The sequence below is a fragment of the Lepisosteus platostomus genome, unplaced genomic scaffold (assembly GCF_059453375.1).
Source record: "Lepisosteus platostomus isolate fLepPlt1 unplaced genomic scaffold, fLepPlt1.hap1 Scaffold_32_H1, whole genome shotgun sequence".
Classification (NCBI taxonomy): Eukaryota; Metazoa; Chordata; class Actinopteri; order Semionotiformes; family Lepisosteidae; genus Lepisosteus; species Lepisosteus platostomus.
In genome coordinates, this window is record NW_028291660.1 from 1004638 (window position 1) to 1029494 (window position 24857).

The window sequence follows — 24857 nt, forward strand, 5'->3', positions numbered from 1 at the left end:
CAACATGAAATTGTCAGGGACATTCAGCTATATACAAAGAAGAGACAGACAAAGTAATAATTCTATATTAACGTGGCCTACATATTGACGCAATGATCAAACTAACTGACATGTTCTGATTCAGATCCCCTGCAGTTCATAATAATTAGAACAATAGCAATGCTGAGTCCTCCCCACCCTACTGAGCACAAATTCAGCTGCTCTCCAGTTCTGTTCTGCATGTTTTTTCATTGCAATTGAGCTCGGAGCTGGAGATGATCTCCATACAGTTCTGTGTTAACTAGCCCGCACTTGCGTGCTAATTTACGGGTTGTGGCAAATGCTTTTTTATAGTTCATATACATGACGGCAACCTGTTACCGAGGAACCTGAGAGGTTTAAAAGCCTCACGAGCCAGGCAGGACTCCAACCTACAATCTTCTGATTCGAAGTCAAACGCGTTATCCATTACAACACTGGCCCATGGAACATGCGCTTGCACTCTACCACAGAGAACAGAAAAAGTGTTGATGTGTCGTGCTGAAATTCCGATTGATTTTGAATTCAAAGAAAAAAGGTTTTCTTCCAAAACACCATGAAATTGTCACATCTTGCAGACAATAGGTGTATTCCATGTTGAAAAGAGAAGAAAGAAAACCATGGAGCCTTTTACAGGTGTGAGGCTTCTTCAGGTGTGAGAAGACCTCACAGTCGAAATGCTGTGTTTCCGTTCTTCTCTTTTCAGCATGCAATAAACCTATTACTTGATCCTTTGCAGCCGAGGCATGCTGAACTAGCTACCCAGCTGAACATCTAGCAGACTCTACAGTACTTCTCTCCTGTAGAAGTAAAGCAGGGCTTGCTGGGTGAGCTTTTGCTCCGGTAAATTAGGTCACGTGTCATGTTAAATCACTTCTTCTAAACACAACATTTGCTGGTGCTAGCTTTCCCCATGAAAAGAGACATTTCCCTTACAGTACATGACATATCGTTTTTATTCTATCAATAAGTATAGAAATTAAACAAAAGAAAAAATGGTGTCGCCAAAGAATGCAAAGGTTGGTGGTTCAAGGCCACCCAGGGACGCATGTCTCAGTTTTTCCAATGTAAACATCATCACCGCTAAAGAAGATGGTGCAGAAGGCTCCACAGTCGAAACATTGTGCTTCTTTTCTTCTCTTTTCAGCATGGAGTAAACCTTTGCTTGATCCTTTGCAGCCTACGCATGCTGACACAGCTACCTTTCTCTTAACGCGCCTCAATCATTATTCACCAAAACCATCAGCAGAATGTGTCGCCTTTGTGGTGATGTCACTCCTCTGCTTCACAAATGTCCTTAGTGACGGACCATTTCTTTCTGCCATTTTTCCGGAGCGGTTATTGATTGCTCCATCATTTCCCTCATACTTTCCATCCCTAGATTGAAAAAAAAAAACAGAAACAGGCTGACAGGACGACAATCAAATTGCAAAAACTCATCAAAGCACTCGATAGAGTATTTGAATCCACAAGTAGCTACGAGCAACTTTGTCCTGGCTTGCATGAAAGTCGGAAAATGTCAAAAAGAAAAAGATGGTGGCTTTTTCATATCTGTTCTTTTATTTTTAGTTCGTTGGCTCTTCTGTCCATTGTCCTCCTGCCTGGCTCTTGACCTGTGACTGTCTGAACGCACACAGTAAAATTTCATGTGGGGGATTTGTCCTGAGCCTCTGTGAAAGACCCACCCACCCCCATAAATAACTGCTCTAGAAATACGATTGCAAAACTAAACCACAGCTTAAAGAGGAGCTTGTCATGACCGCCAGGCAGTTAAGACCAACTCTTAAGCGATCTAATCAGCACCAGCAGTGGGTGATTATTAACAAACGCTGCCGCACGAGTTAACCCACCTGCACACACTCCACCGTGCGGTACACAGTGCTATTTTTACCATCTTTACCTGCTTCCCGCTGCTCAGTATTGAGTCTATTCCTTGAGAGCTCTACCTGGCATTTTTTCCATTACCTCGTTTATTCTGGATATTGGACTCCCCTTCTGCCTTTTTGACTTTGGACCTCGCCTCTCACCTCGGACTGTTTGCCACCAGTGTTCTCCCTGGATTACGACTTACCTTACGCCTCTTGACCACGAAACAAAGCAAAGCAGAGCAAAACAAAACGAACAAACGAAAACCCTCACGTCCCGCACTTGCATATAACGCCGTTACGTGCCCAAGCGGTATTGTACGTCATTCTAGCACTGCACCCCGGGGCGTACGGTATATGGGAACGAGCACACGCCACGAATCGTCTTGAATCACTCCCTACAGCTGTAAGGTGCCTTGAAGCGTGCACCCCCAACTTTCTTCTTTGCCCATCTGTGAAAGGTAAACTGTTGAACAAACTCTGAACCAGCTCTAAGGAAACTAATCCGATTAGACGTTACTTTGACTCATCTTTTTACGCTCAGTGCTGGATTGCTCAAACTCCAGCTAGGGTTAGGGTTAGCATTCCCACGCTACTTAGACACTTTGTTTACGCTCAGTGCTGGATTTTGGGAACTTCAGGATGAGTGGGAATTTTCTCCTATCTGTCAATTCTGTTTTGTTTTGGAGACTCTTGGCTGCCTATGTTGTACAGTGCAGCGTGAAGGAAACATTTTCCAAAACTGTGTCAGCTCAAAAGTTGTAAGAAAACCTCTCCAGCTGCTTTAACTCTCTTCATTTTTGTCATTTAATGTGACACTCGATGTATAACTGGAGCCTCACATATGCAAATGGTGAGGCTCCAGTTCGACACCCAGTTCGACACCACTTTACAGTATATGACAAAAGCATGGCAGACTGTGCCGGACCGGCAGATAACTTCCGCTTATTTTTACCATATTAAACATTGGAAATCCTCCCACTTGTATTTGTGACACTTGATTTTGGCTCCACCTAAGACACTCTTAAATCTTCAAACACTTTTCTCTTCTCCCGCAACACTCTTGTCTGTCGGCACTATGTGGCAGCGTTGCATGACAACCCCTCTCACCACGGAAAGGAACCTAACAGCTTTGGTAAGAGAGGAGAAAAGGACCTGGCCAGTACGGGGCTCGAACCCGTGACCTTGGCGTCATTAGCACCACGCTCGAACCAACTGAGCTAACCAACCTCACAACAGTGCTCCTCTCTGTGCTGCAAAAAATCGAACTCAGGGAATTTCTTTTGTCCTCCTTTGAATAGAAAGCCTTGTAATTCAGTGTAAGGGCTTTCTCGTGCAGTTTCATGGTTCTTGTAACCCAAATCCTACACTGGCCTGAAGTGCCCCCCCATTTCACAGCATTTTTCAGCTGATTTAAAATGTACCTAAAGGAGAAGCATTATTGAAGACCATCAATTACCAAGAGCTTTTGTCAAAGGTTTTGGTGGTCATTTTGAATGACCACAGAGCGCTGTGACCTCGGTTTTACATCTCATCCAAAAGACAGCGCCCTTTTACAACACAGCATCTCCGTCACTATACTGGGGCATTGGGACCCGCACAGACCTCAGGGCGAGCGCCCCACCGCCGGCACCATTAACACCGCTTCCAGCTGGAAGCTTTGTTTTTCCCTGTAGCTCACCCTCATCCGGGTACTGACCTGGCTCACACCTGCTTAGCTTCAGTGGGTTTTTTGAGTTGCGAGTTGCAAGGGGATGCAAGTGATGGAGCCGCTCGCTGCAAAAGCCACTGCATTGGCCGGGAATCGAACCCGAGCCTCCCGCGTGGCAGGCGAGAATTCTACCACTGAACCACCAATGCTCAGTGCCTGGGCCTTCAAAAAAGACGCTTTTTTGGTGCTCTGTGCAAAACGCGTCGACATCTGCTTCCAGCTGCAAAATGCCATTCGCGGACGCTGAAGAACTTATTTCCAAGGCAGCGGGTACAAGCGATTGGGCGTTTTAAAACCACCAGGAACAGCAAAGAGGCGTGCTTCTTTGCTTGCGCCGAAACACACCGACTGGAGGCGGATAACGTAGTCGGCAGGATTCGAACCTGCGCGGGGAGACCCCAATGGCTTTCTAGTCCATCGCCTTAACCACTCTGCCACGACTACAGCAAGCCCCACCACCGCTGCGTTCTTGCTACAATCTTACCTGGATCGCGAGGCGCCGGCGGAAGCCTATTTCAAAGTCGTTCTCCGTTTCAAAAAAACATTTCCAAAATACAAGCCTTGCAGACAGACACGCCTCAGAGGACTTAAGGGTGGCTTCATGTCGGAATGATAAAGTCTCCCCGTCCGGACATGAAAATGCCACTTTGTTACACACAAAAAAAGAATCAACAACAGAGAAATGCCCACAAGCATTTGAAAAGCCGCACCACGTCGCACTTGAAATAGCTCTTACATTAGTGGTAGACGCAGGAATCGCCTTTTTATTTACGCTCTTACCCACGCGATGGAAAGCAAAACAAAGCAAAGCAGAGCAAAACAAAATGAACAAACGAAAACCCTCACGTCCCGCACTTGCATATAACACCGTTACGTGCCCAAGCGGTATTGTACGTCATCCTAGCACTGCACGCTGGGGCGTATGGTATATGGGAACGAGCACACGCCACGAATCGTCTCGAATCACTCCCTACAGCTGTAAGGCGCCTTGAAGCGTGCACCCCCAACATTCTTCTTTGCGCATCTGTGATAGGTAAACTCTTGAGCAAACTCTGAACCAGCTCTAAGGAAACTAATCCGATTAGATGTTACTTTGACTCATCATTTAAGGGACCCTTGTTAATTGGAGAAATCAATGATTTCGAATGAATTCTGTATGCGTTAAAAGACAGCTATACACAGAAAACATGCAGGACACTGCTCATGATGTTTCCCGAGCCGAAACACAGTGTGTTTTTCCAAGCCATCTGACAAAGCCCGCCCACTGAAAACTGCAGGAGATCGTTTAAAGACGTTCAAGTTTGTAACTACTGCACGCACAGGAAGCAGAATAAATTCCTCTATTCAAACTGTCAAAGGTTTGCTTTGCGAACGCTGCAGGACATCGCACAATCTCTTTTGAACAGGGACAAATGATTTCTTATGGGGCGCAGTAAGTACAGACGTTTAAAAAGCTCCACTCATGCCAATGATGCAGCATGAAGAAGCGCAACCTAAAGTTTGCATTCCTAGCACTGTTGCATTCCCCGCATCAGTAGCTAAGAGAATATAATTTACGACTCTTGTTAATGCAGTTTCAGAAACCAGACTGAAATTTCTCAAGTATATTATTTGAATCCATTTGATGTTGGGCAACAACTATTCTTTCAAGACTTTTAGATTGAAATGGGACCTTTGAGACAGGCCTGTAGTTGTTAAGAACTTGTGGATCCAAATTTGACTTCTTAAGGAGCGGTCTAAGAACCACTACCTTAAATTGATCATGTACGACGCCTGACGCAAGCGATGCATTCATCATACTAATTATAGGTCCTGCCAGTCCTTCGAGGGAATCTTTGACTTGCTGAGTGGGGATGGGATCTAGCAAACAGGTGGTTTACTTTGTCTTACGTCTGTGTCCATGAGTCCACCATAAGAAGAAATCTGAACAGGAGTGGTGATCATGCGAGGTCACCACGGAGGAAACCACTGCTCTCCCCCCCAAAAAAACCACCACTGCCCCTCTCAAGTTTGCTAAAGACCACATGGATGTTCCACAACTCCTGGAACAATGTTCTGTGGACAGACGTGACAAAAGTTGAACTTGTTGGTAAATGTGCACAGCGTTATGTTTGGAGATAACAAAACACCGCATACCAACTCCAAAACCTCATCCCACCTGGGAAGCATGGCGGAGGCTGTACGGCTTGCAATCATCGAGGGACCGATGAATTCCGAGATGTATCAGGAAATTCTACAGCAGAATGTCAGGGTGTCTGCCTGTGATCTAAAACTCAAAAGACGCTGGGTCTTGCAACATGACAAAAACAAAGGAGTACATCAACAACAGAGTGGCTGAAACAGAAGAAATTCTGTATGTTGGGATGGCCAAGTAAGAGTCCTGACCCCAATCCCATTGAAGTGCTGTGGCGTGATCTGAAGCAGGCCATTCAGCGCAAGACATCCCAAAAATATACATGAACTGAAACAGTTTTGCATAGAGGAATAGGCCAAAATACCTCCTAACCGCTGCTCAGGTCTGACAAGCCGCTACAGAAAGTGGGGGTTGAGGTTTTTGTCATAAAGGAGGTTCCACTAGCTCCTTAATATAAGGGTTCACGTACTTTTTCCATCAATGACCTTGATTGTTTAAACCATTTGGTCAATAAAGAAACAGCAATGTCAAATGTTGGGTGTGTGTTCTTTGTTAAATCAGAATCTCTTTATTAATTATTATGACTTAGATAAAGATAAGATCACATGTTAGGAGCCATTCATGCAGAAATCCACATCATTCCGAAGGGCTGTTTACAAAAGTTTTTCTCCCAACTGTATGTGAGAGAAAAGCAGAGACGCTCACTGAGTAAGGTGGAGTTGTAGCTTTGCAAACCACAAAGACATTTGTATGCTCAAAATGGGACAGGAGCACCCCAGATGGGACTCGAACCCACAATCCCTGGCTTAGGAGGCCAGTGCCTTATCCATTAGGCCACTGGGGCACACTGGGTTGGGTCGATCACGCTGATGAAGAGCCAGTTTTTTTTTCCTTTGCTTTTTCAAAGGGATCCCCAAAATTAGGAAAGTTAGGCAGCAGAAGGTTTACTGTGACCTGAGAAGGACCGGCATCCAATCACGGTGGTACACACACACGCTCTCACTCATCTGAGCTACACGGCTACCAAGATGATCTCAGGTGCGCCGAGCTGGTACGGAACATATTGAACTGATCGACGGCGAATTGTCTCTCAGACAGGCTTTTCACCTCTGAGCTCCCTGACTGACAGTGATCAGTTAGGCAGTAAAACAGTCATCTGCTTCTAAGCCTTAAACAGCTGCATCTCGGCGCTTCCACGGAGAGATGATTTGAAAGCCGAATATCGCCCATTGGGAACACCTTACTATCACTAGTTTAAGAGACTCTTAAGGTCTTGCAGAGGTGCCTGTCTAATAGCATGCGCTTTGCAAGCTATAGGTGTTTAGGCTGAGGCAGAATGCCTGTTAACAAAATGTTTTTCTAAAGGGGCCTCGCACTCTTTTCCAAGCAATGGTCACCATCCCCACAATGTAGTCATGTCCTAGGACGTCACCTGTTAGTCTCCATTTGTCTGCCACCAACATTTTAGGTTACGGGGTCACAACCGCACCCCGGAGAGCATAGGAGCCGTTGGCGTTCTGGCTGTGCAGATTGGGCTGAAGGTGGGGCGCTTGAATCTCGCTGTTGGAGGCCGTCTGAAACTGACCCAAGCCTTTCCCTTGAATTAAATGTAAATAAGAAATGAACCCCAGATGCACATGGAATCAATCACGTGTTTCCTTTGAGCCGTTTCAAAGACTGCTCCAGAGTTTACCTTGCACAGATGCGCAAAGATTAATGATGGGGGTGCACGCTTCCAGGCGCCTTACAACTGTAGGGACTGATTAGAGACAATTCGTAGCGTGTACTCATTTCTCTCTATTCCCCGTGTTGCAGTGGTAGGATGACATAAATTCCTGCTTCGACACGTAACGGCATTATAATCAAGTGCAGGAGCTGAGGGCTTTAGTTTTGTTTCGTTTTCCATGGCGTTCGTAAGCGCGCAAATCAAAGGCAATTCCTGCGTCTAACACGAATGTAAATGCTTTTGAAAGTGCAGTGTGGTGCAGCTTGTAAAAACCATTTGTGGTTTGTTGATGTTTTTTCTGTCTGCCAAAGTTGCATTTTGACATCCGGACTGGGGGACTTTATCATTTGAACGTGAAGCCAGCCTTAAACCCTCTGAGGCGTGTCTGTCTGCCGGCACGAATCTTGTGAAAGGTATTTTTTTTTAACGGAGAGCGACTTTAAAAAGGTTTCCGCAGCCACCTCGCACTCCGTGTTAGATTATAGGAGGAATGCGGCGACAGCGAGCTCGCTTTTGTCGTGGCCGAGTGGTTAAGTGCGTTGGGGATTCCCCGCGCAGGTTCGGAACTTGCCGACTCCGGCGTCTGCCGCACGTCGCCTTGTGCCTGCGCGGCAAAGGCGAAGTGCCGTTTACCGGGGTAAAGTTAGCTTGAAGTTCGAAAACGATTTTGGCACGCCTGTAGCGCTTTCACGAAACCTCTTAGAGTTGCGAGAATGCTTGTTTTGTGTATAAAATACATTGTGGATGCTTTCTCAGCCTTTACTTTTTCGATTTTATGACATTTTTTTGACCATGCACGAATATTCTTTTGTCCATATCTTCGCAATGGAAGCACAGAACGCCGTCAAACCAAATGCATTTTAAAGACCACGACTTGTGGATATTTCCACAGCCTTTACATCAAACTATCAGTGAGCTAATTATCTTTTTTTAAACCTCCGGTTTTTCATCGATGCGTAATTACGCACGAACTGGAACCCGGGGGACCGCTGTGTGCACACGTTCACAACGCGAGAAATACTGTTCAATACGGCTTCATGCGAAAAACCCGTATATGACCATAGGAAGCAGAACAGCGCAGTCTCCCATTACCCAGACTGTAAGCACGGGAATAAAGCTTTGTTTGATTTCTGAAACCCTTCCTTTACGCCCTGTTTTCATTCAGGTAAGGGTCAACTATATTCACAATACTACTGACAGCAGGAAGATTAAAATATTCTTTTCTCAGCAGCTTATTAAAAACAGCTCCCATGATGTTCAAACCGATTTTTTACACAGAACACTGACACAGCTTTGCATTCTGAATCTCTTTTTCTCAGGCTTTTATTTAATATGGCACAATGCACTGGGATAGGGGTATTCTGTTCACAAACCAATAGCATTTAAACCACATCACCCACAATGCAGCAAGTGTTTTGCACACTAAGCAGGTCCTCTGACTTTTCCCAGCTTTGTTTTGGGTTGTGGAACCTTTCTTTATATTTTTTAGGATTTTCTGAAGATAACACTACAGGTAATACACTGGGATAGGTGGGTCGTCTTCATGGCTCAATAGCATTTCAAATACAGCACCCACACTGTTGAAACCAAGTGTTTTACACACCAGACAGGCCCCCTAACTTTATATAACCTTGCTGTGGCTGTGGCCCCTTTCTTTAATTTTTTATGATTTTTTGAAGATAACACTACAGGTAATACACTGGGATAGGTGGGTCGTCTTCATGGCTCAATAGCATTTCAAATACAGCACCCACACTGTTGAAACCAAGTGTTTTACACACCAGACAGGCCCCCTAACTTTATATAACCTTGCTGTGGCTGTGGCCCCTTTCTTTAATTTTTTATGATTTTTTGAAGATAACACTACAGGTAATACACTGGGATAGGTGGGTCGTCTTCATGGCTCAATAGCATTTCAAATACAGCACCCACACTGTTGAAACCAAGTGTTTTACACACCAGACAGGCCCCCTAACTTTATATAACCTTGCTGTGGCTGTGGCCCCTTTCTTTAATTTTTTATGATTTTTTGAAGATAACACTACAGGTAATACACTGGGATAGGTGGGTCGTCTTCATGGCTCAATAGCATTTCAAATACAGCACCCACACTGTTGAAACCAAGTGTTTTACACACCAGACAGGCCCCCTAACTTTATATAACCTTGCTGTGGCTGTGGCCCCTTTCTTTAATTTTTTATGATTTTTTGAAGATAACACTACAGGTAATACACTGGGATAGGTGGGTCGTCTTCATGGCTCAATAGCATTTCAAATACAGCACCCACACTGTTGAAACCAAGTGTTTTACACACCAGACAGGCCCCCTAACTTTATATAACCTTGCTGTGGCTGTGGCCCCTTTCTTTAATTTTTTATGATTTTTTGAAGATAACACTACAGGTAATACACTGGGATAGGTGGGTCGTCTTCATGGCTCAATAGCATTTCAAATACAGCACCCACACTGTTGAAACCAAGTGTTTTACACACCAGACAGGCCCCCTAACTTTATATAACCTTGCTGTGGCTGTGGCCCCTTTCTTTAATTTTTTATGATTTTTTTAAGATAACACTACAGGTAATACACTGGGACAGGTGGGTCATCTTCATGGCTCAATAGCATTTCAAATACAGCACCCACTCTGCTGAAACCAAGTGTTTTACACACCACACAGGTCCCCTAACCTTATACAACCTTTCTGTGGTTGTGGCCCCTTTCTTTATTTTTTTAATAAGAATTTTAGTTTTTCAATATGGCACCATTAGACAGGCGGTACATGGGGATTGGGGGGTGCTATTCATGAGTCAATAGCTCTTCAAGCACAACAGCCACAGTGCTGCAACCAGGTGTTTTACACCAGACATTTCCCCTAACCTTATACAACCTTGCTTTGAGTTGTGGAACATTTCTTTATTTTTTAATGTTTTTTTTTACTGTAATCAAGTGTTGTGCTCACTAGGCAGGCCTCCTGACCTTTCACAGTCATGCTTTGTTGTGTGCAACTTTAATTATCTTTTTAGGATTTTTTGAACATGGCAACTTCCACCGAGACGGGTGGGGGGTGTGGGGGTGCTCTTCAATAGCTTTTTCATCTATACACACAAACGGATGTAACCAAGACACTCAGAACCTGTCACGCAGGGGCTGACTGCTGAGGATAGGGATCCAATGCGGTGCCCTTGGTAGGGTTGGCGCGAGACGCAGGCGTAGTCGGAGTAAACAGGCAGGGGCCCGAGTCCGGGAAGGCGTAGAAGTTGCGTCGGTAGGCAGAGGCGTAAATGAAGAGACAGGCTGGGGTCAGGATCCGAGAAAGCGTAAAACAGGCGAAGGTACAAAATCGAGTGGCTAAAGCAGTTGTCGGAAAAGCGGGGTCGAGGTCCAGGGGAGAAGTCATAGTAAGGCAAAGGCGTAGTTAGTAGGTAAGCTCCGGGAGAGAATCTCAATCGTGAGCAATGACCGGGGGACAGATGAGGGTTTAAGTAGAGGACTGATTGACATGTGCACGTTTGGTATGGGGAGAGCTCGAGGGAATGCGGGAGCGCTTGCCTGCGTGAGGGAGATTCATGACAGAACCAACAGAATCAACCTGAACTCATAGAAAAACAAGAATGCCCCCGAGACACCTGAATCCCCCTCCTGGACCACTCTGGTATCAACACCCCCAAACCCATCCATACCAGCTAACAAGATTCAGAATCGGTGCAACCCTCCAACCTGGACCAAGAGCAGGATGGGACAAGAACCTGCACCACACAACGTACACAGGTTTGTATTTTTGGCTGAAGATGAAAATGTCTAACATAGATTGTTTTGGTTCTAGCAAACAATAAAAATAGTTGTTAAAATCCAAACACACATAATGAGATCACTCTCTGTCAGTATGTGTAACATTCTGGGTCTGGGCTCCTCTGTATTTGGGCTAAAGAGAGTTCAACAACATTTATTAAATGCACTGACATCATAATCTGACAAGATCCATTGTTTAGGGGAGACTTGACCACCCACTGTCCCCCTGGTATCGTGAAGCTCATTGTCCTTTAGCTTTCCAAAACCAGAATCAATTGGGACTCCGGGGGGATCGGTGTATGCAAAATATGAATTCCTTATGCAAGAAATTGTATATGGTCAATATAGCGATCATATCTTATCAGCAGATGGTAATCTCCAAGGAACAAGTAATAGGTTTATTCCACGCTGAAAAATGATCAAATGATTGATGAACCCAAGTGATTTGAAAGAAATGTTAAACAACTCAAAGCGAGGTTGTATAAGGTTAGGGGAGCTGTCTGGTGTGTAAAACACCTGGTTGCAGGACTGTGGCTGTTGTGCTTGAAGAGCTATTGACTCATGAATAGCACCCCCCAATCCCCATGTACCGCCTGTCTAATGGTGCCATATTGAAAAACTAAAATTCTTATTAAAAAAATAAAGAAAGGGGCCACAACCACAGCAAGGTTGTATAAGGTTCTGGGGGCTGTCTGGTGTGTAAAACACCTGGTTTCAGCAGTGTTGCTGTTGTATTTGAAATGCTATTGAGCCATGAAGACGACCCACCCGTCCCAGTGTATTACCTGTAGTGTAATCTTCAGAAAATCATAAAAAATTAAAGAAAGGGGCCACAGCTACAGTAAGGTTGTATGAGGTTTGGGGGCCTGTCTGGTGTGTAAAACACTTGGTTTCAGCAGAGTGGGTGCTGTATTTGAAATGCTATTGAGCCATGAAGACGACCCACCTGTCCCAGTGTATTACCTGTAGTGTTATCTTCAGAAACTCATTACAAAATAAAGACAGGGGCCACAGCCACAGTAAGGTTGTATGAGGTTCGGGGGCCTGTCTGGTGTGTAAAACACTTGGTTTCAGCAGTGTGGGTGCTGTATTTGAAATGCTATTGAGCCATGAAGACAACCCACCCATCCCACCTGTAGTGTTATCTTCAGAAAATCCTAAAAAATATAAAGAAAGGTTCCACAACCCAAAATAAAGCTGGAAAAAGTCAGAGGACCTGCTTAGTGTGCAAAACACTTGCAGCATTGTGGGTGCTGTGGTTTAAATGCTATTGGTTTGTGAACAGAATACCCCTATCCCAGTGCATTGTGCCATATTAAATAAAAGCATGAGAAAAAGAGATTCAGAATGCAAAGCTGTGTCAGTGTTCTGTGTAAAAAATCGGTTTGAACATCATGGGAGCTGTTTTTAATAAGATGCTGAGTAAAGAATATTTTAATCTTCCTGCTGTCAGTAGTATTTTCAATATAGTTGACCCTTACCTGAATGAAAACAGGGCGTAAAGGAAGGGTTTCAGAAGTCAAACAAAGCTTTATTCCCGTGCTTACAGTCTGGGTAATGGGAGACTGCGCTGTTCTGCTTCCTATGGTCATATACGGGTTTTTCGCACGAAGCGATTTGAACAGTATTTCTCGCGTTGTGAACGTGTGCACACAGCAGTCCCCCGGGTTCCAGTTCGTGCGTAATTACGCATCGATGAAAAACCGGAGGTTTAAAAAAAGATAATTAGCTCACTGATAGTTTGATGTAAAGAGTGTGGAAATATCCACAAGTCGTGGTCTTTAAAATGCATTTGGTTTGACGGCGTTCTGTGCTTCCATTGCGAAGATATGGACAAAAGAATATTCGTGCTTGGTCAAAAAAATGTCATAAAAACGAAAAAGTAAAGGCTGAGAAAGCATCCACAATGTATTTTATACACAAAACAAGCATTCTCGCAATTCTAAGAGGTTTCGTGAAAGCGCTACAGGCGTGCCAAAATCGTTTTCGAACTTCGAGCTAACTTTACCCCGGTGTGCCGTTTCTCCTTTCCCGGTACTATAAAAACGCTAAATCGCTTGGACCCGCTGCCATTGAAAGCAATTCTTCAGATAACCACACATTTTGCGTTCGCACCTCTGGTGCTCTACTTATGCCTTTGCAAACCTAATGAATAAAGCTGAAAGAACCGACACGATATGTAGGTGCTCGTAAACCACGCAGTAAAGAACTGTTAACAGCAAGGGTTTCAGTGGGTTAACTGAGGAGAAGGCGTGATCGCTAATTGTTGACTTTTTATTTGGTGTTAGAAACACTCTTACTGTGCATGACGTGCAACAAATGTAGCCACAGAAATTGCATCACGCTTTCATGTATGCTATTGCAGACACCAACGTTGCCTAGATAGAAAACCGAAATAGCCGTGGGTTTGCTTGCTGGTCTGAAGGATCTCTCTTCGAATCTCTATCATTTGTCAATGAAAGTAAAAGGCGCTGCAATCTCATACGTTCAGAATCAAACCCGCAGCTGTTGTTCGACTTTATTTCTTGACTAATTACAACTGAGTGTCGCATGAGCAGTTACGTAAACTTGTCTGGTATATTTGAACACTAATGCCGTTCTTCAATTAAAACTAACAGTACATTGTCAGGGACATTCAGTTCTATACAAACAAGAGACAGACAACAGAATATTTCTACCGTTCATGTGGACTACGTGTTGACTTACTGATCGGAATAATTGAAAGGTTCGGGCTCATAGCCGATGCAGTGCGTGCTAATTAGAACAGCAACGCTGAGCTCTCAGCACCGTACTGAGCCCAGGTGTTTTTCTAAAGCTGTCAGGTGCAGTTCATTTACATGAAGGAAATCTCTTACTGGGTACGATTACAATGCAGTAAGTAGCACAGACTGCTTAGGGAGTAGCCCGATGCGTTTAAAAACAACCCGAGCCAGATAGGAGTCGAACCTGCAATCTCCTGATCCGTAGTCAGACGCGTTATCCATTGCGCCACTGGCCCTGGTGTGACACTGCAGGACTGTAACCCAGTGAGATCAGCACTGCAACTAGTAAAATATTACCCCCGGTCCATTCTTTTCCAAAAGTGAGAAACACCTGTTTTCTACATTTTGTCTGTTTTAAAACCATATCTCTTTAAACCAAACCAAGAGTTTGTCTTTTGCACTGATATTCTGATTCATTTCGATTTCAAAGAAAAAAAAAAACATTATCTTCCAAAGCATCATAAAATTGTCCCTTCTTCCAGACTCTACTTCTCTCTTGTAGTAGTACAGCAGACCTTTCCAAGTGAGCAGATCACAGAGTCCGAAATGAGCTTCCTCCATCAAGCAAAGTACCTGAACATGACTCTGTCTTCATAAAAGCGCCCCTGTAATAAAGAAATTAAATCCGAAATCAAGAGGGCAGTTTCCTACTGAAGTTCAAGAAATCATCAATTTTAACCTAGCAACACATTAAAGGCTGCATCTATACAAGTACGATTCTAGAAATGCTCACCAGATTACGTTTTAAGAAAGAACTGCGCCTCAGGTTCCGCCGAGATCTTAACTCGGATGGCAGGATTCAGAGTCCGGAGTGTGGACTGATGGCGCACGGAGGGTCCATATACTGTGGATCCCTCAGTGATCTTCCGCGTATTCAAACCGCCAGCGTGTGACTCCCCTGTCACCGTCCTCTCTCCTCTGTGCAGCCGAGCCCGATTCACGGTAAAGTGAAAAAAAATATGCCCTCAACGTGAGATTTACTCTGGAGTGAGGATAGATGTTACCTTTTTATCATTGAACAGGATGTATGTGATGTGGCGACTAGGTTCAATTTTGTATCCTGTTTAAAAGATTAAGGACTGGGGTGAGCGTGATTTACCACCCTTTCAGCTAAGAACCCGACGTGCGCACCGTTTAAGCTGCATAGACTCGGTCGTTTAACTCTTCTCCATTAGCAGGGTTAAGGTTAAAGAAAAAAAACATTGCTGACTTCTTTTTTTTTTGCCAGCTGCTAGCGCTGATTAGCAAGGTTTGTATTTCATGTTTTGCAAGTTGCATCCATTTTAAGAAAAACAAGTCATGTTAAAGACAGGAAATGAATACTTGTGTTTAATTAAGTCTAGCGGTTGTCCGCTGGGATTCAGACCCAGGGTCTCCTGTTCACTAGACAGGCGCTTTAACCAACTAAGCCACGGCGCCCCGGGAGTGCTGTCCTTTTGCAGCCACTTGGACACACCACTCAGACACATCTGCATTCGGTGTGTGCTCCGCCTGCTCGCTGAGCAAGTTGCCACCTTTACATACAATAGCAACATCGACACCAAGAGAAAGGATGACAAATGGCTTTTATCTGGAACTTTTCATGTCCAAGGAGCTCAATGTGCTTTCTGTGTACAACAGGGCCACTGAACTCCACACTGGCCACTGAACCACAGCAGTGGCTTGCTGGCTTGACATCTCCCAAGGAAAATGTTGAAATCGCATGTGGAACAGGAAAATGACCCTCGAGTACGAGGGAAAAAAAAGAAAAAGATCATCTGGAGCGCGCCAACTCAGTTGGGACAGTCCAGTTCTGTTGACGAGGTGGCTGAGTGGTTAAGGCGATGGCTTGTTAATCCATTGTGCTCTGCATGTATGGGTTCGAATCCCACTCTCGTCGGTTTCCATGTCTGACATGTGTGCCCGTTCGACGTTGGCCCTCCTGTCGTTTGCTCCAGAACTAGAGCCATGCAGTTTCTAGCGGTGGCTGAACATGGTATAGTAGGCTAACATCGGTATCGAGCAGTGACAGTAACAGTATTTACGTGCCGCTGCTGCCAAGTGGCTCTGGGTTGAGACCGCGTTTTCACTTACTTGCAATGCAAACGGAGAAAGCGATTTTTGACAGTCTCTTGAGAGACTGCGCTAGGTGTTTAGGGATAGACTTTGTCAGTTCCCCCTGGGATGATGGCCTCTCAAATAGTTTGTGATTCCTCTAGACGTTTATACAGTAGAAGCCTGCTTCGTGGCTTAAATCCAAGCTAATGAAACGAGTTAGAGGTCTGATGCAGAACTGCGAATTCAATGAACGGGAACACTACAGTACATTGCACTGTATGTGTGAGGAAAACTGCCCCCTTCTGTCCCTTGTCGACCGAACAGAGGACTGTAAAGGATACCGCCAAGAAACTTTAGGATGCTGGTTGGAATACAGCTCCAAAGAAGCCCCTTTGGGTGTTATGTCATCAAAAAGTAAGAACAGCGAATCTCCCTTTGATCAAAAGCGCAACAGAACTGTTTTCCGTGGAGCAGCTTTCAGACCCGTAGACCTGTTTTATTTGTAGGGCAGGGCGCATTCCCAAACGCGAATCTCCTGTTTTAGAAATGCTTTGGGCGGCGTGAAGTGAAAATAAGAAATGGGCTCCAGATGCACATGGAAGCAATCAAGTGTTTCATCCGAGCTGTTTCAACGACTGCTCAAGAGCTTTCCTTTCACAGAGGCGCAACGATTAATGATGGGGGTGCACCCTTCAATGCGCCTTCCCAGTGGGCATTGATTCGTCGAATATACGTATATTTATGGCGAAAATACGGCTATACGTATATATACGTCGCCTCAACGTATAATCAACGTCGAATTGCAACCGTAAAATCGACGACATGAATAAACGCATATATAACATCGAAAACACATCTAACACAGTGCCTGAGGCTTTTTACTGTATGTATCGTGTGTGCCGCAACTAGGAGTATACGGCACTCTGCACAGTGTACGAAGTAAATTATTTTCGCAGTAATTAATTTATTATATTTACTATATTTATTATACACGTGTAAATTAATTACTGCGAAAATAATTTACTTCGTACACTGTGCAGAGATTCTAGACGAATTGCAGACCACATTTAGACGTCTAAGGTATGCGTTTAATAGATGCAGCCATTCAAAATGCGCGGTAAAAACCCGCGGTACAGTAACCTACCCACAAGCCACCGCGGGGCACCGGAGGGTACCGCAGGACAAGTGATTGGCTGGCCAAAATGACCGACAGGGGCACTCGTGGTGCATTGGTTGGTAGTGCAAAGATTTAATCATTTAATGTCTTTGCTGTCCACATTTTAATCCGCTTAGTTTTGAATATTTATATGGATTTTACCACTAAAGGGAAATTTTAGTAGCTGAGCATAAAAAGAAGAGGAGCATAACGCATCTGAAGGTCATAAACGATATTAATTTAGGAACATAAACATTACTGTATGTATGTAAACTGTACTGTGTATGGCTGGTCTTGGTAGTTTAAAGAAAAAATACACACCAGTCTTCCATTTCTCCCTAAACATTTTAAGCATGAAAGTTTTATGAAACGGTACCCAAATATGCGATTGCTGTATAGAATGAATTTTAATTAAAAAAAATTATTTAACACGAACATTAAGCTGTTTACATCTTCCGCCTGAGAACAGTCACCCGTTGCTACCCAACGCAGAATGGTGATTGGCTGACACCATCTGACACCCCTCTGATTGGAGAAAAAAGACGTGCTGGTGTGCTATACCAGGAAGAGGATTTCTTTCAATTCTAAACGTGTATTTTAAAAGTTTAAGAAGTAAAAACCTTACAGCGTACACAGATTTCTAAACTGATCAGGATCGTTATCTTTGTCTCATGCATAATAATGTTCACCGCTCTGTCCAGCAAATTAATAATAAACTTTATTTTATATAGCTTTTTAAACGAATAAGTAATTAGATTGCTCATAAACCTAATCACTTGCTTTTTCTTTTTATTTAGGCTCAGATTTCAACTATAGATCGTATTATTAATAACCATAATAACAACCAACCAACAAAAACAACCATATAAACATAATACCAACCAAAAACATAGATAACAACCACAATACAAAATCAAATAATCAAACCATTTTACTCTCGCAAAGTCCTCCAATTATCATAATCCCGCCCCTTATGCAAAACCAAACCTTCCTCCCATCCCAGTTTATCCTGTTTATCATAAACAAAATCAACCTCAATTTTCAACATAAAGCATTACACAAAATCAATACCTCAACACTCCATACTCAACAACGATAATTCACAAACAGCCAGAAAATGTAACTACACATTCCCAAACAGACCTAATTTCCATAGCCCCGCCCCTTATGCAAATCCAAACATCCCTCCCCTGTTCTCTCTCTCCCCTGGCGGTTGTAATTGTTTTTATTTTCAAATAAATTTTAGCAAAGTCATGTATTTTAAAAATCTTAAGATTTTTATATTTATGTCTTTATTTAGTGGTTTCATTAGTGACAAAGGCTAAACTTTCTTGGAAAAATGTCTTTTATGTAAACCATGTTTGCTATTAATTCATTCAGGGCTAAAATATGTTCATTGTCTTCTAATGAAAGAAGGGTTCCTTTCGCCGTAGTCGGGAGCCTAGCCTTTAACTAGTAAGTACTGTATTTACTGGGTTTTTGAGGGGGGGTGTCTTTCGCTGGAAATCTCGCCTCCTACTTTGAAAATACCCGTGAAACCGTTTCAATTCGTCACAGCCAGCACTCCTGCAGAGAGGGGGGTTGTACTTGCAGTGTATACAGTACACGCGTTATGCTCTTCGTTAATGTAAATAATTACTGCGAAAATAATTTACTTAGTACACAGTGCAGAGATTCTAGACGAATTGCAGACCACATTTAGACGTCTAAGGTATGCGTTTAATAGACGAATATTATACGTCTTTTGCCCACTGTGCTGCCCTCTTGATTTCGGATTTAATTTCTTTATTACAGGGGCGCTTTTATGAAGACAGCGTCATGTTCAGGTACTTTGCTTGATGGAGGAAGCTCATTTCGGACTCTGTGATCTGCTCACCTGGAAAGGTCTGCTGTACTACTACAAGAGAGAAGTAGAGTCTGGAAGAAGGGACAATTTTATGATGCTTTGGAAGATAATGTTTTAAAACAGACAAAATGTAGAAAACAGGTGTTTCTCACTTTTGGAAAAGAATGGACCGGGGGTAATATTTTACTAGTTGCAGTGCTGATCTCACTGGGTTACAGTCCTGCAGTATCACACTGGATAACGCGTCTGACTAGGGATCAGGAGATTGTAGGTTCGACTCCTGCCTGGCTCGGGTTGTTTTTAAATGCATCGGGCTACTCCCTAAGTAGTCTGTGCTACTTACTGCATTGTAATAGTACCCAGTAAGAGATTTCCTTCATGTAAATGAACTGCACCTGACAGCTTTAGAAAAACACCTGGGCTCAGTACGGTGCTGAGAGCTCAGCTTTGCTGTTCTAATTAGCATGCACTGCATCGGCTATGAACCCGAACTTTTCAATTATTCCGATCAGTAAGTCAACACGTAGTCCACATGAAAGGTAGAAATATTATCTTGTCTGTCTCTTGTTTGTATAGAACTGAATGTCCCTGACAATGTACTGTTAGTTTTAATTGAAGAACGGCATTTTTGTTCAAATATACCAGACAAGTTTACGTAACTGCTCATGCGACACTCAGTTGTAATTAGTCAAGAAATAAAGTCGAACAACAGCTGCGGGTTTCATTCTGAACGTATGAAATTGCAGCGCCTTTTACTTCCATTGACAAATGATAGAGATTCGAAGAGAGATCCTTCAGACCAGCAAGCAAACCCACGGCTATTTCGGTTTTCTATCTAGGCAACGTTGGTGTCTGCGATAGCATACATGAAAGCGTGATGCAATTTCTGTGGCTACATTTGTTGCACGTCATGCACAGTAAGAGTGTTTCTAACACCAAATACAAAGTCAACAATTAGCGATCACGCCTTCTCCTCAGTTAACCCACTGAAACCTTTGCTGTTAACAGTTCTTTACTGCGTGCTTTACGAGCACCTACATATTGTGTCGGTTCTTTCAGCTTTATTCATTAGGTTTTCAAAGGCATAAGTAGAGCACCAGAGGTGCGAACGCAAAATGTGTGGTTATCTGAAGAATTTATTTCCATGACAGCAGAGCCAAGCGATTTAGCGTTCTTATAGTACCAGGAAAGGAGAAGCAGCACTTCGTCTTTGCCGCGCAGGCACAAGGCGACATGCGGCAGACGCCGTAGTCGGCAGGATTCAAATCTGCGCGGGGAGTCCCCAATTGATTTTGAATCCATCGCCTTAATCACTCGGCCACGACTACAGCGAGCTCGCCGCCGCCGCATTCCTCCTATAATCTAACACGGAGTGCGAGGTGGCTACGGAAACTTTTTCAAAGTCGCTCTCAGTTAAAAAAAAAAACCTTTCACAAAATACGTGCCGGCAGACAGACACGCCTCAGAGGGTTTAAGGCTGGCTTCACGTTCAAATGATAAAGTCTCCCCGTCTGGATGTCAAAATGCAACTTTGGCAGACAGAAAAACATCAACAAACCACAAATGTGGACAAGGATTTTACAAGCTGCACCACACTGCACTTTCAAAAGCATTTACATTCGTGTTAGACGCAGGAATTGCCTTTGATTTGCGTGCTTACGAACGCCATGGAAAACGAAACAAAACAAAAGCCCTCAGCTCCTGCACTTGATTATAATGCCATTACGTGTCGAAGCAGTAATTTACGTAATTTACTGCCTGAAAAAAAAACAGTAAAATGTTTGAGTGCCTATAGAGTTTCTATTTTTATTTTCTTGAGAAAAGTTGATACCATTTCCTGGACACCCTGTCCCCCATCAGTGCGCGGTGCCCGGGGAAAAATCTGTAGGGGGGCGTCTGAAATTCTGAGGGGGGGGGGTGATATTTCGGTTGAAACGGAGCTGTAGGGTGCAGCTACCCAAATGAAATCTCGCAGCTATGCCATTGATTAGTGCTTCATGATAGAAGATAACGACTAGCAATCTGGTATTTGCGATGAAGTTCAGTTTCACATTTTTCGTCACTCTCACGGTTTGTATTGCCTGGAGCGAAAAGTACCATAAGCGTTCATTTTTGCAGCTACATGGACGTTCTGAATCGTTAAGAAAAAAATGTTGTAAAACCAACAGAAAGCACAGACTGCTATAACTAGTCCTAGTTATATAAAGATTTTAAGTATAATGATAAACTACTGCAAGGAATCGGTCCACCTGAGCAAACAGGATCGTAATGTTGACACTCAATAACGACACTGATATGTGCAGTTCCTGGACGGATAGCCCTCCTGCCCATCAAACAGACTGAGTGACTGTTCGTGTCATTTAGTGTTGTCTGACCATTGACCAAGTACAACTATTTTTTTAGGGCGCAAATTAAGTTAGGTAAATCTTTTTGCCCAAAACTGAAGGGGCAACACTCCTCCCTCCCCCCGTGATGCCAGGCCTGTCCCCATCCTATTCCATAATGTCATTATATATAATACCATACAACAGTACGATCCTTACTAACTGCATGCGTTAAAATTGCACATCAGCACATAGCAGGGGGCACATAGCCGTGATGTATTATCAATGTTAAATTTCAACCATAATATCGACAACATTAATAAACGCATACGTTGAGAAAATATCGAACCCAGCATATTTTCCGGTTATATACCACAATGCATTGCTAGTATTCGTTGGTCACCATTTTGGACACGTTTTTCAAACGTAGAAGTATATCCGCAAATATCTCAGCAATCCTCTTTTGACGAGTAAGTATGAACAATAATAATACTATCTGAATACACACAGATCTTTCTTAATATTATTTTGATTAAAATAGTACGTGAATAAGCAAAAAATGGCACATAAAAATAGTGTGAATGGGGAAGATGGCACAAAATCGTTTTGCCATTTCTCTATTCTTATTCTATGTTGTACTTTCAAACTTTAGGTACTCTTTAATTAGGACAGACTTTATTGCTCAACTGCTATGATGCAAGCCAAATTTTATACATTTATTTCAGCTTTGAGCTTTCAGCTTTGACCAACCTTGAACTCACCGGCCGTGGTTAACGCGTGTTGGATTTTAACGGGCTCTGTGTGTTCGATGTACATAAGCCACTGAATGCTGGGTGTAGAAAATCGTTTTTGCTGGTGGTGGTAATTGTCATGGGGTAGCAACGCTATCGTCTCTTCCTGTAAAAACATAAGTCTGAACATGGCCATGCAGACACTAGCGATGGTCACAAACTGAAAGGGGTCGATGCACACAACGCAGGCGGCCCCTGACTCAGTCACGCGTGTCTGTCTGGTCATATTCATGACCTCGTCCCAAAACCTGACACAGCCTTCTCTTAGAATTGCCACATCCAACTGGCAGTAACGTCTCAACTCTCTCTGTAAGTTAAACACACTTCCCTTGCATTCTTCATACCAAACCAAAAACTCGGCTTTCTCCCTCGGCAGCATGTAGTTAACGCCGTAAAGTTCTGGCGGCGGCATCGGGCTGACATAATTTTGGTTTTCTGAAGTGTTCATCAAGTGTGGAAAATGACCCTTACCCCCGGGGAACCCCATGGCGGCCGACAGTTTGCTTAATTTCATAGGTAGAAAGTTTAAAGAATCGATAAATCTGATGTTCAGAGCTTTTACGGTCATACACATTATCTTACCACCCTGATTAATTAGTTCAACGTCCATCTTTTCATCTTACAACTGTCTGATTACTAGGTAATTGTCATATCCCTTGCCATTGTGCGATATGAATGTATGGTTTTTGAAACGTCTATCGATAAATTTACACACAAAATCCTTTAGACAAGTTTCACCATAAAATTCCCAGCTTCGTTTATTGTTAATATGAAGGGCATGGATGTAATTTGGTATGTGTGTCCCCGTTTCTTGCATGCATTCAAAGTAAAAAAAAATGTACTTGTTTGAAATTTTGGGGTTGTCCAAAGGCAGTATGTAGCACAAATGTGTGTCAGGGGTGTCGATCACGTTGTTACAATGCGAGCACAGTTTCTCTTTACATTTGTGACTAGAGAGGTTATAAACCTCACATTTCTCACAAAAGACCCTGCGCTCACACTTACTAACACCCGTCGCTGCATTCCGAAAGTGTCTCGCCAAACATTGAGAGCTACGACAAAAGACCTTACAGGCCGGGCAATTCTGAATTTCTGCATCAATTTCGCAACACTGGGGATCTAAACAGGTTTTACAAGCTTTAACACAGGCGTGTGCGTTCTTGTGGCTATACGCCGCATGGTAGTTAGTGCAAAAATATGCCGCCCCCACAAAAGCTTTAATATTTAAAACCCCATAAAAATGCTCTTCATGCAGTAGAACAAAAAGTATTTTAGAATTAGGTGGTGTGGGCCCCGTTGTAAAATATTTTCAATCACCCTGGTCGTGGTACAAAATTTTAATGACCACCTTTAAATGTTTTTCAAAAGCGGTAATGTCTGACAAACTCATTTTCTGATTCTCTGAAAAACCCAACTCTTTGTGCATTCGTTTAGCGCCCTGTAACATTTCCCCATTGGTACAACCTTCATTCAACAAACCGTACACACTCCTGGTGAAACACAGATTACCGCCCGTGTAATGTAAGTCGATAAGGTGCGCTTTTTTCTGAGCAATTACCCAGAACGGATTTAAATCTTCGACGGGCACCCCCCTGCATATTCCTAACTATCGTCACCACTAATCGGAGGCTGTCATCGGTGAGAATTTCTGTGTGGCTCTGTAAGAGGTCTGAGATGTGGCTTAAAAAATCAGCAGCATTTAATTCTCCGGGTTGTCTCCTGCGTGAGAACAAGGGTTTGTTAAAACCACCCGCAGTCAAACGCAGCTGTACAAAATCATTCGCCCCGATGTTTGGAGAAAGTTCATCCAATATTCTCTGGACTGCACCATGCACATGTTTAGTCATTTATCCCGGTGGGTCTTCGCCAGTGCACCATGAAATAGCATTATCAGGTAACGAAATCCAGAGGTTAGATCAGCATCTTCTTTAGAAAAAACGTCTAAGAGTCTAGCGGCGTAAACCTGGATCGGTTTTGGAAACACTGAATGTACACTTGCTAAAGCGGCTCTTAGATTCTCTAAACCCCGCTTTTTATCCACCTCATTAGTGCCCACCTTTGATACTAACTGTGCAATATACCGCACTGAGTCTCCCACATCACCAAACACCAAGTCTTTAGGCGTGTTATTATTTCTCTCCGAAGGCTTGACACGTTTGGTTTTGGTCAGTGTCTTAACAGCCGTCTCCGATGCAGTCACCACCTTAGGGTCCGACGTTTCCACCACACTTTTTTCACCGCTCGTCGATACAGCTGCTGTGTGAAAAACGCCACATATGTGGCACATCCTTACACAAAGAGCTGCGGGTGAATGGAACAAGTTACCCGGACATGTTGTTACACCGGTTTCCTTTAAGACTGTGGTGGTGCTACTGGTATGGCGGCATGGTTAACGGCATACAGACCCCTGGCACAGACCACTTGTGTCAGGGGTCTGTATGCCGTTCCCAAAATCCACCTGCTGGATTTTGGCAACTTCAGGACGAGTGGGAATTTTCTCCTATCTGTCAATTCTGTTTTGTTTTGGAGACTCTTGGCTGCCTATGTTGAACAGTGCAGCGTGAAGGAAACATTTTCCAAAACTGTGTCAACTCAAAAGTTGTAAGAAAACCTCTCCAGCTGCTTTAACTCTCTTCATTTTTGTCATTTAATGTGACACTCGATGTATAACTGGAGCCTCACATATGCAAATGGTGA

At 43.6% G+C, this 24857-nt stretch overlaps 4 non-coding genes across 4 annotated transcripts; all 4 read right to left on the minus strand.

Annotated features, from left to right (window-relative positions):
• Window positions 1-3039: 3039 nt before the first annotated feature.
• On the minus strand, window positions 3040-3113 carry trnai-aau (transfer RNA isoleucine (anticodon AAU)). The gene has a single exon. It is a non-coding gene; the product is annotated as a tRNA-Ile (tRNA).
• A 559-nt stretch (window positions 3114-3672) lies between these two features.
• Window positions 3673-3743, minus strand: trnag-gcc (transfer RNA glycine (anticodon GCC)). The gene has a single exon. It is a non-coding gene; the product is annotated as a tRNA-Gly (tRNA).
• Window positions 3744-6499: 2756 nt separating this feature from the next.
• On the minus strand, window positions 6500-6572 carry trnar-ccu (transfer RNA arginine (anticodon CCU)). The gene has a single exon. It is a non-coding gene; the product is annotated as a tRNA-Arg (tRNA).
• A 13719-nt stretch (window positions 6573-20291) lies between these two features.
• On the minus strand, window positions 20292-20373 carry trnal-caa (transfer RNA leucine (anticodon CAA)). The gene has a single exon. It is a non-coding gene; the product is annotated as a tRNA-Leu (tRNA).
• Between the last annotated feature and the right edge of the window lie 4484 nt (window positions 20374-24857).